We start from the raw sequence: 13,297 nt of genomic DNA, 5'->3' as shown, positions 1-13,297 counted from the left end.
TCTATATTTCGTTTTTGAAAGCGGATTGAACATATTTAGATAAGGCGAGTGTCGTGTGTATTATGAAGTTACTATCTGTAAAATAGACATGCTTATTGCATTTCCCCGAGGGGTAGGCAGAGATCTCTGTACTTTATATGATCCCTGAATACTTTTTTCAGTTTTTAATAAATAAAAGAAAGAGAGAGGTGTATAACATTGTAATATTCTATGTAAATTTGCCTGCAGTTTCTTTGTTTTTATTTATTACTAGCTGTCCCGACAAACGTTGTTTTGCCATATAAATAATTTTTAACTAATTTCTAGTTTAAAAAAATGTTAAGGATGGACAACACTTATCACTTAGGGGTATGCAAATTACATGTTGGCAGCAAAATCAGACCTTCGCAATATGCTCACAAAATTTCAAGAGAATCGGTCAAGCCGTTTCGGAGGAGTACGGGAACGAATATTGTGACACGAGAATTTATAATATATAAGATTTTGGAACCCAACTATTAATTATATTTATATTATATTAATTAAAATATTAACTATATTGTACCTACTTTTAACCAGTGTGTATAATTTAACTGATGTATGAAAGGACATGCACTTTTTTTTCTCAAATATTTTTAAATCTTTATGATTCAATAAAAAAGTATTTTCAATCAACTCTTACATGTTTACCAGAAGGTCTTTGATTATATTAACTAATATTGATTTTTAAACATTCCTTGTGTGTAAACTGATCATATGATCAGGTCAGTCAGATCAGACGAGTTCACTGACATATGCCAGTGAACTCGCCTACTCGACTTACCCAATGTAAACTGGAACACATAGTATAGTTAATCTGAGCCCAGCATTAGGCCCCCACGCCAGTCGATTCGTGTCGAATCGAAACGACGTCTCATTCACTCGATTTATTGCAATACCATACCACAAACATCACTCCATCATTACAACCATATCTCAAAAGCATGCCTAACAAAAAAACCACAATAATTCTAGTCGGTTAATACTTTTGTTACCAAATATTTTATACTGTGGCGTTCGGAATGGTGACGCAACGTTTTGCATGCCGTTCGATTCCCTGGTCGGTCATAAATCAACGCCGACAGGCGAACAAAGCCGGGTAACGCGCCGTGTCTTTGTGGATTTTGAGCGATTTCGGTATAAAATCATTTTTCATCATAATTTTACGCTGATTCGTGTCTGCGCCGTAGAGATTTACGCGTGCCAATGATGTTGGTTTAATAAGATACGTTTCCGTTGTATTCTGTTTTTAAACAGTATTAAAAATTAAAATTACATAACATTTTGCATAATTTTATTGATTACACAGTGTATACATATCTTTATTTCTAGCGGAATGGACCGAGCCAATATATGACTTACAAAACACGCTAAGATTCAAACCATGGCTTAAAAAGACACTAGTTTATGACAAATTTTATTATTTTTAGTAGACTTTCGATATATGCATACATACATATATATATTGCATACATTTCCAAATTGATTAGTCTTCGATTTGTTTATTGTTAATTGAAATCAAAACCATAAATCTGTAAAAAAGTACAGACTTAATTCAAGTATCCATCGTGTAAGGGGTAGATAGGGCCAAACGTAACAAGACGTTTAGTTTGTGATGGCAGTGAGATTCTATAAAATTTTAACAAATCTATTTCGACAAAAAACTATATAAAATTGTCGAGCACTGTGGCAATATTAGTAAAGTATAATTGTTTTGGCACTGTCACTATATTAATTAAGTACCAACATAGTACATAATGCGAAACAATTTACCATCTAATAGTTTTCACAGAAATCTGTGAATTATCTGTCAGTTATCGAGGGAACAAAAAGTTCATTCTCATCAGGTAACGAACCCAGCCCAGAATTCACAACACGAGAGTTTTCTTCTAACATCGATTTTCAATTGATTCTTTACGTTAACAATAACTTATTATGCCATAGTAACCATCAACACTCAGAAAGCAAACTCAACAAACTCAAGTGTTTGAATTTTTTTATATGTATGTATATTTTTTACATGTATGTATGTACATATAATCAGGCCTTTATCCCTTGCGGGGTAGACAGAGCCAATAGTCTTGAAAAGACTGAAAGGCCACGTTCAGTTGTTCTTTGGCTTAATGATAGAATTGTGATTCAAATAGTGACAGGTTAGGCCCATCGCCTTAAAGCAGAATCCCAAGTTTACTAGCCCATCCCTTAGACGGCTTTTACGACATTCATGGGAAAGCGAAAGAAGGGTTCTTTATTTTTGGTGTCTTGTGGTTCCCGGCAACCAATAGAAAAAAGAATACGACCACTCCAAGGCAATTTATTGAATTCGCTTTAGAATAAGCTATTTCTTCTATTATATTACACGAGTTATTGTATTGAATGATTCAAGCGATAGTAATTTATTCATTTTTACATTTAATCCCCTTTATTTATTTAAGAAGTTGGAATTTCGATATATTCCTTTTAATTTAAGAAAAAGAAATTATCTTCTGAATATTTATTTTATATCACAACTAGCTTTTACCCGCGGCTGCGCCCGTGTGAGCCTACCCTTTTCCATATAACACACTATATGTATGAAAAATTTCACAAACATCAAGTTCAAGGGTTTTGACATGAAAGACGTACAAACAAACACACATACAGACTATCCACATTTAATAAAATTAGTATTTGTAGATAAGTTCATGAAATCGTTTCATCTTCAAAGATTACTTATACTTCTGACAAACGTTTACTATGTCAATACATAAGGCGATGTCATAGCGTGCGGTGTGAACCTTGGCCGGTGATTTCGCGTGATGCTGGTAAAATCGCTACCAAGGATAACTGTATGTTATGCAATAACAGACACACCTAGCCAGTTCGTGAGATGAACGATTATTTCTACCGAGGATCTTACTTAAAGGATTAGTGGAAGTAACCTTCTGATTACCAGCTGCTAGGTAAAAAATGCACACGTAACTCAAACTTCGTTCGGTACTATTCATCCTACTACTATTATAAAGGCGAAAGTGTGTATGGATGTTTGTTACTCTTTCACGCAAAAACTACTGAACCGATTACCATGAAATTTGGTATGTAGGTAGCTGAAGACCCAGAATAACACATAGGCTACTTTTTATCCCAGAGTTCCCGCGGGATTGATAGGGTTTCCATGCAGACGAAGTCGCGGGCGGCCTCTAGTATCTATATACATACGTATATCTTTACGGGGGAACAAAAATTTATAGCTACAAGCCTTGTAAGCCACATTTTGCCGAATAGCTTAATAATGGAATTAACATTAAAGAAAAACAGTTAATTTATTTATCATGTGAAATATATTAGTCTGAAACATAGTTCCTCGCAAAATGTAGCCTGACTCTCAACACACTCGAGCTCTTCACATACACTACATATAATCACGTCTATATCCCATGCGGAATAGATAGAGCCGACAGTCTTGAAAAGGCTGATGTGCCACGTTCAGCTCTTTGCATTAATGATAGAATTGAGATTCAAGTGTCTGCCATAAATTCGCAGTTGTATCTTTAGTCACCTTTTTCGACAAGCTCATGAAAAATACGGCATAGTAATCGATTGTATGAAAATATTTATATATTTTTTTTTAATAAATTGTTAATAGCGCGTGTTGACCAGTATTGTCGCTTGCATTACAAAAACATGTAACAAATACACGTTGCACTTCTATTATTGTTAGCACCCCTTCAAATAGGTCCGGTTTAAGGCAGGTACAGTCGGTGGGGAATATGTGTGGAGAAAAAATAATAATAATGAAATCGAAATGAGTTTTTTTTTTTGCTTTTAAGAAAAAATACACTTGTGAAATGTTCTTATTTTGTTTTTATTTTATTTTTTTTGTTTTTTTTTTTTAAGTATTGAGTTTATGAATAAATGCGCACAGAGACTTCGCTTCTGTGGAATTTTTAGAAAAAGTTAGCCAATGTGACTGTTGAAATTTTGTATGACAAATAAAAAAAAAGTAAATCTTATCTCTTTATTGTATTTTTATTGATGAGGTCTTATTTATGTAAATAAGAATTCTATCGTCTTTTCGAGATTGTTGGCTCTATCTACCCCCCCCAAGGGATATAGACGAGATAATATGTTAACTTAAAAAATTTAAGCTTATATCATAATTAGTACGTATGCAAAGAAAACAAATACAAGTATCATTTTACAATTAACATACAAATAAAATAAAATTAATAATTCATAGAATCACTTGCTCGTAATATGTAAATTAGTGTACTTGTCGGAACCAGTTCTGGTGTCGGGGGTTGCCACCCCAAAGCAGCTTCCGAAGATGCGGCCGCCATCGCAGCCGGCCCTGGAACCAGAATACCATTGTTATAAACATATATATTAATTTATTTTATCTATTTAAAAACTTTTTTGCACAAAAATGTAAAAAAGGCGGAATTAATGCAGTTTGGCATTCTCTACCAGTCAACCTTCTGACCAAACAGAAAAACTTACAAAATCTTAAAAAATCCTTAAGAAAAACTTTAAAAAAAGAATATAGTCACGTGTTTATCCCTTGCGGGGTAGATAGAGCGAAAAAAGTTGGCCAGGTTCAGCTGTATGGCTTTATGATGGCATTCAGATTCAAATGGATACAGGTTGCTAGCTCATCGCCTACAAGAGGAATCCTAAGTTTATAAGAATATCCCTTACTTACCTTTTACGACATCCATGGGATAGATATGGAGTGGTTCGATTCTAAAGTGGCGGAAACCACACGGCACCATTATATTATTAGTTACAATGCAAGTAGAAAATAAAAATTACAGTATCTGTTCTTTTAATTTTTGTTAACATGTTAACTCATAGAACACAATAAATGATTGAATATTGAGAGTTTTATTTTAGAATGACGGTCGCAAAAAAATAAAATAAAAGAACCAAACATATGCGTACGGTATGTCCTTAGTCGCCGTTAACAGCATCCATACGTTTATCTTGTAAACGAAAACATCGTATTTTTTAATATTTCTAAAAATCACCCCAAACAATTTGACAGATTTTATATACAAATGTAGTTTCTGAAAAATATGACTCAAAACGTGAAGTAGGTACATAAAAAGCGTTGTATGTATCTATACTGCATCATTCGGACGGACAGACAGACAGCTGTGGCGTGTGCCCATTGTCTCAGGCTAGACGATGCTAAATCAATCAGATTGACGTCTCTGTAAGGGTGTATGTACACCTGCGTTGATAAATACTCCATATGATAAGTTGGCTAACACCTGTGTACCACGATTTCTCTTATTTTATGCCTTGAAGCGAAAAGGAGAGTGTTGTTAGTCATAAATAAATTTCTGTCCGCGTTATTCCTGACAGTTTAGCATATATTTTCTATGGATGTCGTAAAAGGCGACTAAGGGAATGGCTAATAAACTTGTGATGCTTCTTGTATGCGATGCGCTGGCAACCTGTCACTATTTACTCGTAAATCTCGATTCCATCATGAAGCCATATAGCCTTCAGACTGTGGGCTTTGTCTACCCCGCAAGCGTTATAATTAAATGTATGTATGTATGTCCATCTAAATTAAACCTAGTGCAGGCTTCCATTCCGAGAAAACATCTCTTCTCGTGCGGATTGTAAATTCGACTTTGAATAAATAGGTACTTTGCTATGACGATAATTATGAGAATATATTCCTAAAAAGTACAAAATGCCGTGTGGTTCCCGGCACCAATACAAAAGAGAATAGGACCACTCCATCTCTTTCCCACGGATGTCGTAAAAGGCGACTAAAGCATAGGCTTACAAACTTGGGATTCTTTTTTAGGCGATGGGCTAGCAACCTGTCACTATTTGAATCTCAATTCTATCAATAAGCCAAACAGCTGAACGTGGCCATTCAGTATTTTCGAGACTGTTGGCTCTGTCTACCCCGCAAGGGATATAGACGTGACCATATGTATGTATGTATGCATGTCCATCTAAAGGCTTCCATTCCGAGAAAACATCTCTTCTCGTGCAGATTGTAAATTCAACTATGAATAAACAGTTACTTTGCTATGATGATAATTATGAGAATACTAGAGGCCGCCCGCGACTTCGTCCGCATGGAAACCCTATCAATCCCGCGGGAACTCTGGGATAAAAAGTAGCCTATGTGTTATTCTGGGTCTTCAGCTACCTACATACCAAATTTCATGGTAATCGGTTCAGTAGTTTTTGCGTGAAAGAGTAACAAACATCCATACAAACTTTCGCCTTTATAATAGTAGTAGGATTATGTATTCCTAAAAAGTACTAAAATATTTTTGCAATCTGGCACCTGGCGTTGGTTAGCCCGTGCCCCAAGGTCCACGGTTCGATTTCCGCTCGGCAGCCCGAGCCGAATATATTTAAATTAATTACGTACGTACGTACGGTAAGCCAAGGACGATTTTTGCATATAAGTAACGGAATCGCTTTGGTTTATTTTCGTATTTTTTTTTTACTCACTCCTTAAATAATATGATGGATTTGGTCAGTGTGTTTGTTACAATTTTGTATTACATACATATAGTCACGTCTATATCCCTTGCGGGGAAGACAGAGGCAACAGTCTTAAAAAGCCTGATAAGCCACATTCAGCTATTTGGCTTAATGATAGAATTATGATTCAAAAAGTGACAGGATGATAGCCCATCGCCTACAAAAGGAATCCCAAATTTAGTATGATTTTGAATGACGGCTTATACTGCACTTTTTTGTAACGGTTATTAAATTTACTTTTAAATGAAGTGCGTCCAAAGTTTCCGAATAAAATGCCTGAGACATACAGACAAACATGGTGAAGTGAAGGTTCCAATACTGGCATTTTAAAAACGGAACCCTAAAAAGATTAAAAATTATTCTAATTATTGTATCAAACTTATTCCCCATGCCACCAAAATTACCCTATCTTTTTTTAAAACCACAAAATTAACATCAGTCAAGTGGTTTTTCTCTTTTGCATCAGTGGGTGTGAGTGTTGCGCGCGCGCATTGAAATGCTAATCCTGATTACTCCCGCTGGCGCTAAGTCTGTGAAAGTGAATACGTAATGTGTATATACCCTTTTTTCAGTTTCTGCAAATTGTAGTGTTACAAATTAGTTCCATTTATAAGATTCGTATTAACTAAAGGGAAATTTGTCATGCAGTTAAATAACAGCATGTAACTTTACATTATGTAGAATTACAGTATTTTCAAGACTGTTGGCCCTGTTTACCCCGCAAGGGATATAGACGTGATATTTATGTATGTATACTAAGACTTCCATTCTTAACACTATCTTCCTCTTAACGTCAGTTCTTACATCTTTGGACTCTGGAGAGGAGACTGAGGTGCAACTTTGACCAGTTTTTACATGTAGCGACTCCCGTCTGAACTCAGCAACATTTACAGATCTTAGCTCATAATGTATTCTTCTTCTCCTCTTCTATATTTATTAATACTAGTGGTATTGAACGAGGACGTAACTTACCCTTATTTGACGTGAGCAATCGCTTGATGTACGGATCCTTTTAATATGATTCAAATTGTCCGAGATGAAATAAAGGTACGTTACGTGCGCGTTTAATACCTGTAGTATTTATAAATATGTAGTATTATGCAACGGGAATGTTTAAAATCAGTTATATTTTTAATTTACCATATTGTTTTTTTTTTTTTTTCATATCTTTTAAATTTATACATTTCAACACATTGTAAGTTACCTTAATAAAACTAAAATAAATCTAAATAAAACTAATTAAAGATAAATCTATAAATAAGCCTAAATAAAAACTTACACTTATTTACAAAAATCGGAGTCCTGATTTGCCACATTAATTTAAGGCAGGGTACAATCTAAAGAGACAAAGAGAACACGCCAACAATGTTATGACACTGCGCATGGCACTCGACGCATGCGCGCTTAGCACATGCAAATCAGTGATCAACAAATTATGTTATTATCGTTTTATTGTGCTTTGTAAATTTTATTTGTTGATTTATGACACCTCTATGTTTTGTTGTAACATACGAGTATATTTTGTGCCATTATTAAAAATTTAGTTAGTGTCAAATTATATTTTTATTAGATTTTATTACATATTCCCATGGACGTCGTAAAAGGCGACTAAGTGATAGGCACATAAACTTGGGAATCTTTTAGGCGATTTGAGTCTCAATTCCTTCTATAAGTCATACAGCTGAACCTAGCCTGTCAGTCTGCGAGATTTTTGCTCTATCTTCCCCGTTAGGTATAGAGAAGTGATTTTATGTACTTATATACGTATGTATGTGTAACCAATGGGAATTATGATAATATTTTTTTATATTTTTTGTTTAGACAATACAATTGTAAAAAATGTACCTAACTATATAATTAAAATGTTTATTATAATTGCTAGATAATTAAGGGTTAAACTTTCACCTTCTCATATTGGTGTCAAAACTTATTATACAGATAAGTGTGTTTGAAACAAGCTTAGTAACTAGTCGTAAAATGCGTTTTCATTAGAGAATTTAAAATATTCAAGAAGAAAGAAATTGACTGACATTTCAATGCACGGCCAAAACCGCTCGGTCTATTAATTTTGAAATTTCTGATATAGATATTAATCTTTAACGCTAAAATTAAGCGGATTTATTTATTTATTTATGTAAACGAGAGAATATACCGGAGCATTTAATACAGAAATTGTGGTACGAAGGTGCCACTTATTTCAATAGAAATCTCTACCGGTAGATCCGTGAGAGGAGATATGAATATTGGACCAGTTTGAATCTAACATACATACATATGGTCACGTGGGGTAGACAGAGCCAACAGTCTTGAAAAGACTGATAGGCTACGTTCAGCTATTTGGCTTAATGATAGAATTGAGATTCAAATACTGACAGGTTGCTAGCCATTCGCCTAAAAAAAATCCCAAGTTTGTGAGCCTATCGCTTAGTCGCCTTTTACGACACCCATAGGAAAGCGATGAAGTGGTCCTATTTTTTTTTGTATTGGTGACGGGAACCACACGGCAAACCACACTGCAGCATTAGTCATTATTTTGAAAATATAATGATTGACGTAATTCAACTATTCCTTGACTGACATTTGCACAACTGGGCCGTTATATTGTCATTATTACATCTGAAGACATATATCTAGCTAGACCCCGTATATGTATGCAATTAGCGTGTCCAATCGCTTGGCAAAATGGTGTCGAAAAGTGTTAAATATTTTCTGAATTATTAAAAAAGATACTATTGCCTGAAGATAAATTGTGTGAAACCACCCACCTTAAGGTAAGGTTAAGGTTTTTACACACGTCTCAGGAGATACATGGACCACTCACCAATCAAGGCCAAGTGGCACAGTTATCAAATGAGCTTACATACAAACAAGGGCCTATATTTCTTTGTAGGTAACAGAATGTTGTGATCATTATTCATTCGTCTGTCTGTCCCGTCATTTCTTTTTAGGTCGTCTGAACCGTTTCAGCAATATCTACGAAAAAACGCATTAGTAGACTTTACCCTCTATTAATTTACAGGAAGCAGATAAGACTTGACAAGCTTGATATGTGTTTCATATAGGAATTTATGATTGTTTAGGATATTAATTATAAATAAAACACATTCTAGCTTCGCTTGCATGATGACGCAATGCCCAACTGATTTATTGTCATGTGTGGCCGTTACAAACTGTTAGTCTATCTCTCTTGACAATGACATTGACACTAATATGACACAATATGAACTGGTGTGCTAGTGATCTTAAAACTGAAGATACTACCTACCGACAGGACTCTGTAAAGAGAAATGTCGTAAAGCTGCTTTCAGTTCTCGTAGTATGGCAGTTAAAAGTCTAATTGTAGACACTATAAAGTGAGAGAGGAACTGGTGAGTGAACTGGCGGTATCTACCTAGATCGATGTCTGTGGTTGCACAAGAAATGTCACATGTGGACAGCGTTCGATGACTTTATTAATAAGTGACATTGTAATTAAAATTAAAATATTACCAGCATTGAAAATTACTCTTTTTACATTTATTTGAATTCCATGCTCGGATCATTTTATAATCACTTTTTCATCACTCTATCTCAAATAAAAATCAACTCATCACAGAAACTTTTCATTTTGAGCTGTCGCTGTTCCTAAATTGATTTAGTTAAGGTTGCAAATGGAAATATGCAAACATAAGGGAGACTATAATTGCCTATATGACGTACCTAAAAAAATAATCAGACAAAAGTTTAAAGAAAACAATTATATGTCATAACAAAACGTTCAATGATCACGCCGCAGACAAGGCGTTAATCAGCCTAAATCTGATGCATTGGAAAACAAAAGCGGTTTCAAAAGCCGTTCAACACCCCCGCCCTGGAAACCCTTCGAACAAGCACACAAATCGAGTTACTCTAATCATATTACGGCCCTCGAAATTTGCGACGAAGCCGTCACTTGTAACCGCTGAACCGCTGATGAGGTATTCTTTGGAGGGTACGCAAAAAACTTTGGATACCGCAAGGTGCACAACTGGGCCCCTCGCCGTAATTGATTTTTTTGCTTGTTATATGGTACACGCGATTTGTAATTGCAATTTCCGGAAAATCAATGTGCTATTCTTTTTTTTAATAAGTTTTCTTTGCAGTTTACTTTCGGATAATTAAGAAAAAATGCTAAATGTATCAGCATCTAAAAAAATATTTGTTAAGTAAGCCAGTATTATGTGTTCGTATGACGGACTCATTTGGGCATGCTATAAGCCGTTACTAAACGCAATTAATCTTTGATATGAAAAGACTTGCTTATTGCTTATCTCTTGATAGAAATGATGAGAAATACTTAAAAAAAAAACAAAGTTCTAAAAGAAAAACAATATTTTAATATAGATATCTATGCGAAATTCATAAAAAAAATATAATTTTCGCCTAATACTAGCGGCCCGCCCCGGCTTCGCACGGGTGGACAAATTTTTGTGTTTTATTTTTTGAAATAAATAAAGAGTAAATTCTAATTTATTTCAAAACAACTTTATGCCTATGTCACTTTTGAAGGTCTATTCTATATCTGTGCCAAATTTTATCAAAATCGGACCAGTAGTTTTTGAGTTTATTCCACACAAACATACAAAAATACAAATCTTTCCTCTTTATTATTAGTGTGGATGTGGATTAGTTAAATCAATAATATCATAATTAATTTTAATTTAAGTCAAAACGTAACTATCAATAACAGGCCACATTCAACGTTATCTTACGAGTATTAAGAAACCGCTTTATCACTGAGATGCAGAGATAAAGTTCCGTACTAATTAAGGTTTACACACACGTTCTCATTACTGATAAGTACACCACATTAATCACTGACGTCACACTTTCGTCATCAATTTAACAATAATGCCCTGTGATTTCGTTGCCAAAATTTAACTTCAACGGTCCGTTTAAATTATGTGTGGCCTTTTAGTCTTTTAAAGACTGTTGTCTGCCCCGCAAGAGATGCGGACGTGATTACGTGTATATGTATGTACATATACATGTTAATTTAATAGATAATTTTACACATGAAATGCATATGATACCTATTAGTAAATTTGAAATTAATGCTTTGAATTTACTTTGATGACTGTTGGCTCTGTTTACCCCGCAGGCTATAAGCTGCCTTTACACACTTAAAAAAGGGAAGAGAAAAAAGATATACTGTATTATTGACGAACACTTTAATACAATAACACTCGTATACAAACGTTTGCAGCAAACATACATACAAACAAAATCAATAATTGCATGTGCTAATGACTAATCTGATTGCTTAGAAACATGATACTAAATATAATATCGGTCATAACTATCAGTAACAATAAATAATAATGAATGGCCGGTATAATTTTATTTGCTTGAAATACGGATATTTTTATTGCAAGAATAATTTGGAGTAGCCACTGGGGTGTAGATGGAGGGCGGGTACACTGTGATAAGCTGAAGCGGATTCTGCAATTGATCAGAATTTTTGTTTGTTATAATATAATTAAATAAAATAAATAAATATTACGGGACAAATTACAGGGATTGAGTTAAACTCGAAGTAAGTTCGAGACTTGTGTTATGAGATACTAACTCGACGATACTATATTTTATAATAAATACTTATATAGATAAACATCCAATGCCGTGTAGTTCCCGGCACCAATACAAAAAAGAATAGGACCACTCCATCTTTTTCCCATGGATGTCGTAAAAGGCGACTAAGGGACAGGCTATAAAATTGCGATCCTTTTTTTAGGCGATGGACTAGCAACCTGTCAGTATTTGGATCTCAATTCCATCATCAAGCCGAGCAGCTGAACGTGGCCATTCAGTCTTTTCGGGACTGTTGGCTCTGTCTACCCGTAAGGGATGTGGACGTGACTATATTTATGTATAAACTTCCAATGTATGACTTTATTTACGTAATAAACATTGGATACACGTAATAGATAAAGAAAGAGATGGATGGGTCCTATTCTTTAGAGCCGGGAACCACACGGAAAATTGATGTTTCTTTTAACATTGCAATATTTTTTGTCGCTTCTCTAAAAGTAAAATACAATTAATGTGCCCTCAACCTAAGGGTGCAAGCGCAATGTACCTTCCGCCTGAGCAGTCAATGCACTGCACCAGTTATTACCACTGTGGTGAATTTAATTTGCAGAATTGTGGTTCTATCTAGCGAATGAGACTGATAGTATTCTTTTCAAATTCATAGCAGTTGTAAATACTCGTAATTATAATAAGAACTTAGTTGAACGCAAAGAAATACATGATTTATTTACTAATCTGTTTTTCATCAATACATCTAATTGACCTGCTTCTTAATTTATATTCTTCCTCCTGGGTTTTAGTCCTGGTTGCATCCTCACCATATTGGAGAGGAGCCCGGGGTATACCTTTGACCATGGACCCACGAAGCGACTCCCATCTGACCTCCGCACCTCCGCACCTTTGCAGGTAAACCTAACCCGTATTGGATCGATCATGGTTACACATCAAGTTTGCTGAATGTGCAGATTTCCTCACGATGTTTTGCCTCGTCGCAAGAGCATTGGTTAGTATTTAAACTGATGTACTAATAACTTCTTTTATATTGACTAACAAATATTTAGTATTTAGTACTTGTAGCCGTGTTAGTCAAGTTGTTCCTTAAAGTTTTACCTTAAGAATCTCTTGCTCCGCCTATATTTGTATTACATTAGCAAAATAAAAGTATAAAATTAAATTTCATAGTTCTTGACCATAAATGACCAAATTTAAAAACCCATCATTGCTACCCCTC

This window comes from Amyelois transitella, chromosome 7, assembly GCF_032362555.1.
Source record: "Amyelois transitella isolate CPQ chromosome 7, ilAmyTran1.1, whole genome shotgun sequence".
In the NCBI taxonomy this organism is placed as follows: domain Eukaryota; kingdom Metazoa; phylum Arthropoda; class Insecta; order Lepidoptera; family Pyralidae; genus Amyelois; species Amyelois transitella.
The sequence above is the reverse complement of the archived record's forward strand: the minus strand, read 5'-3'. Positions refer to the sequence as shown.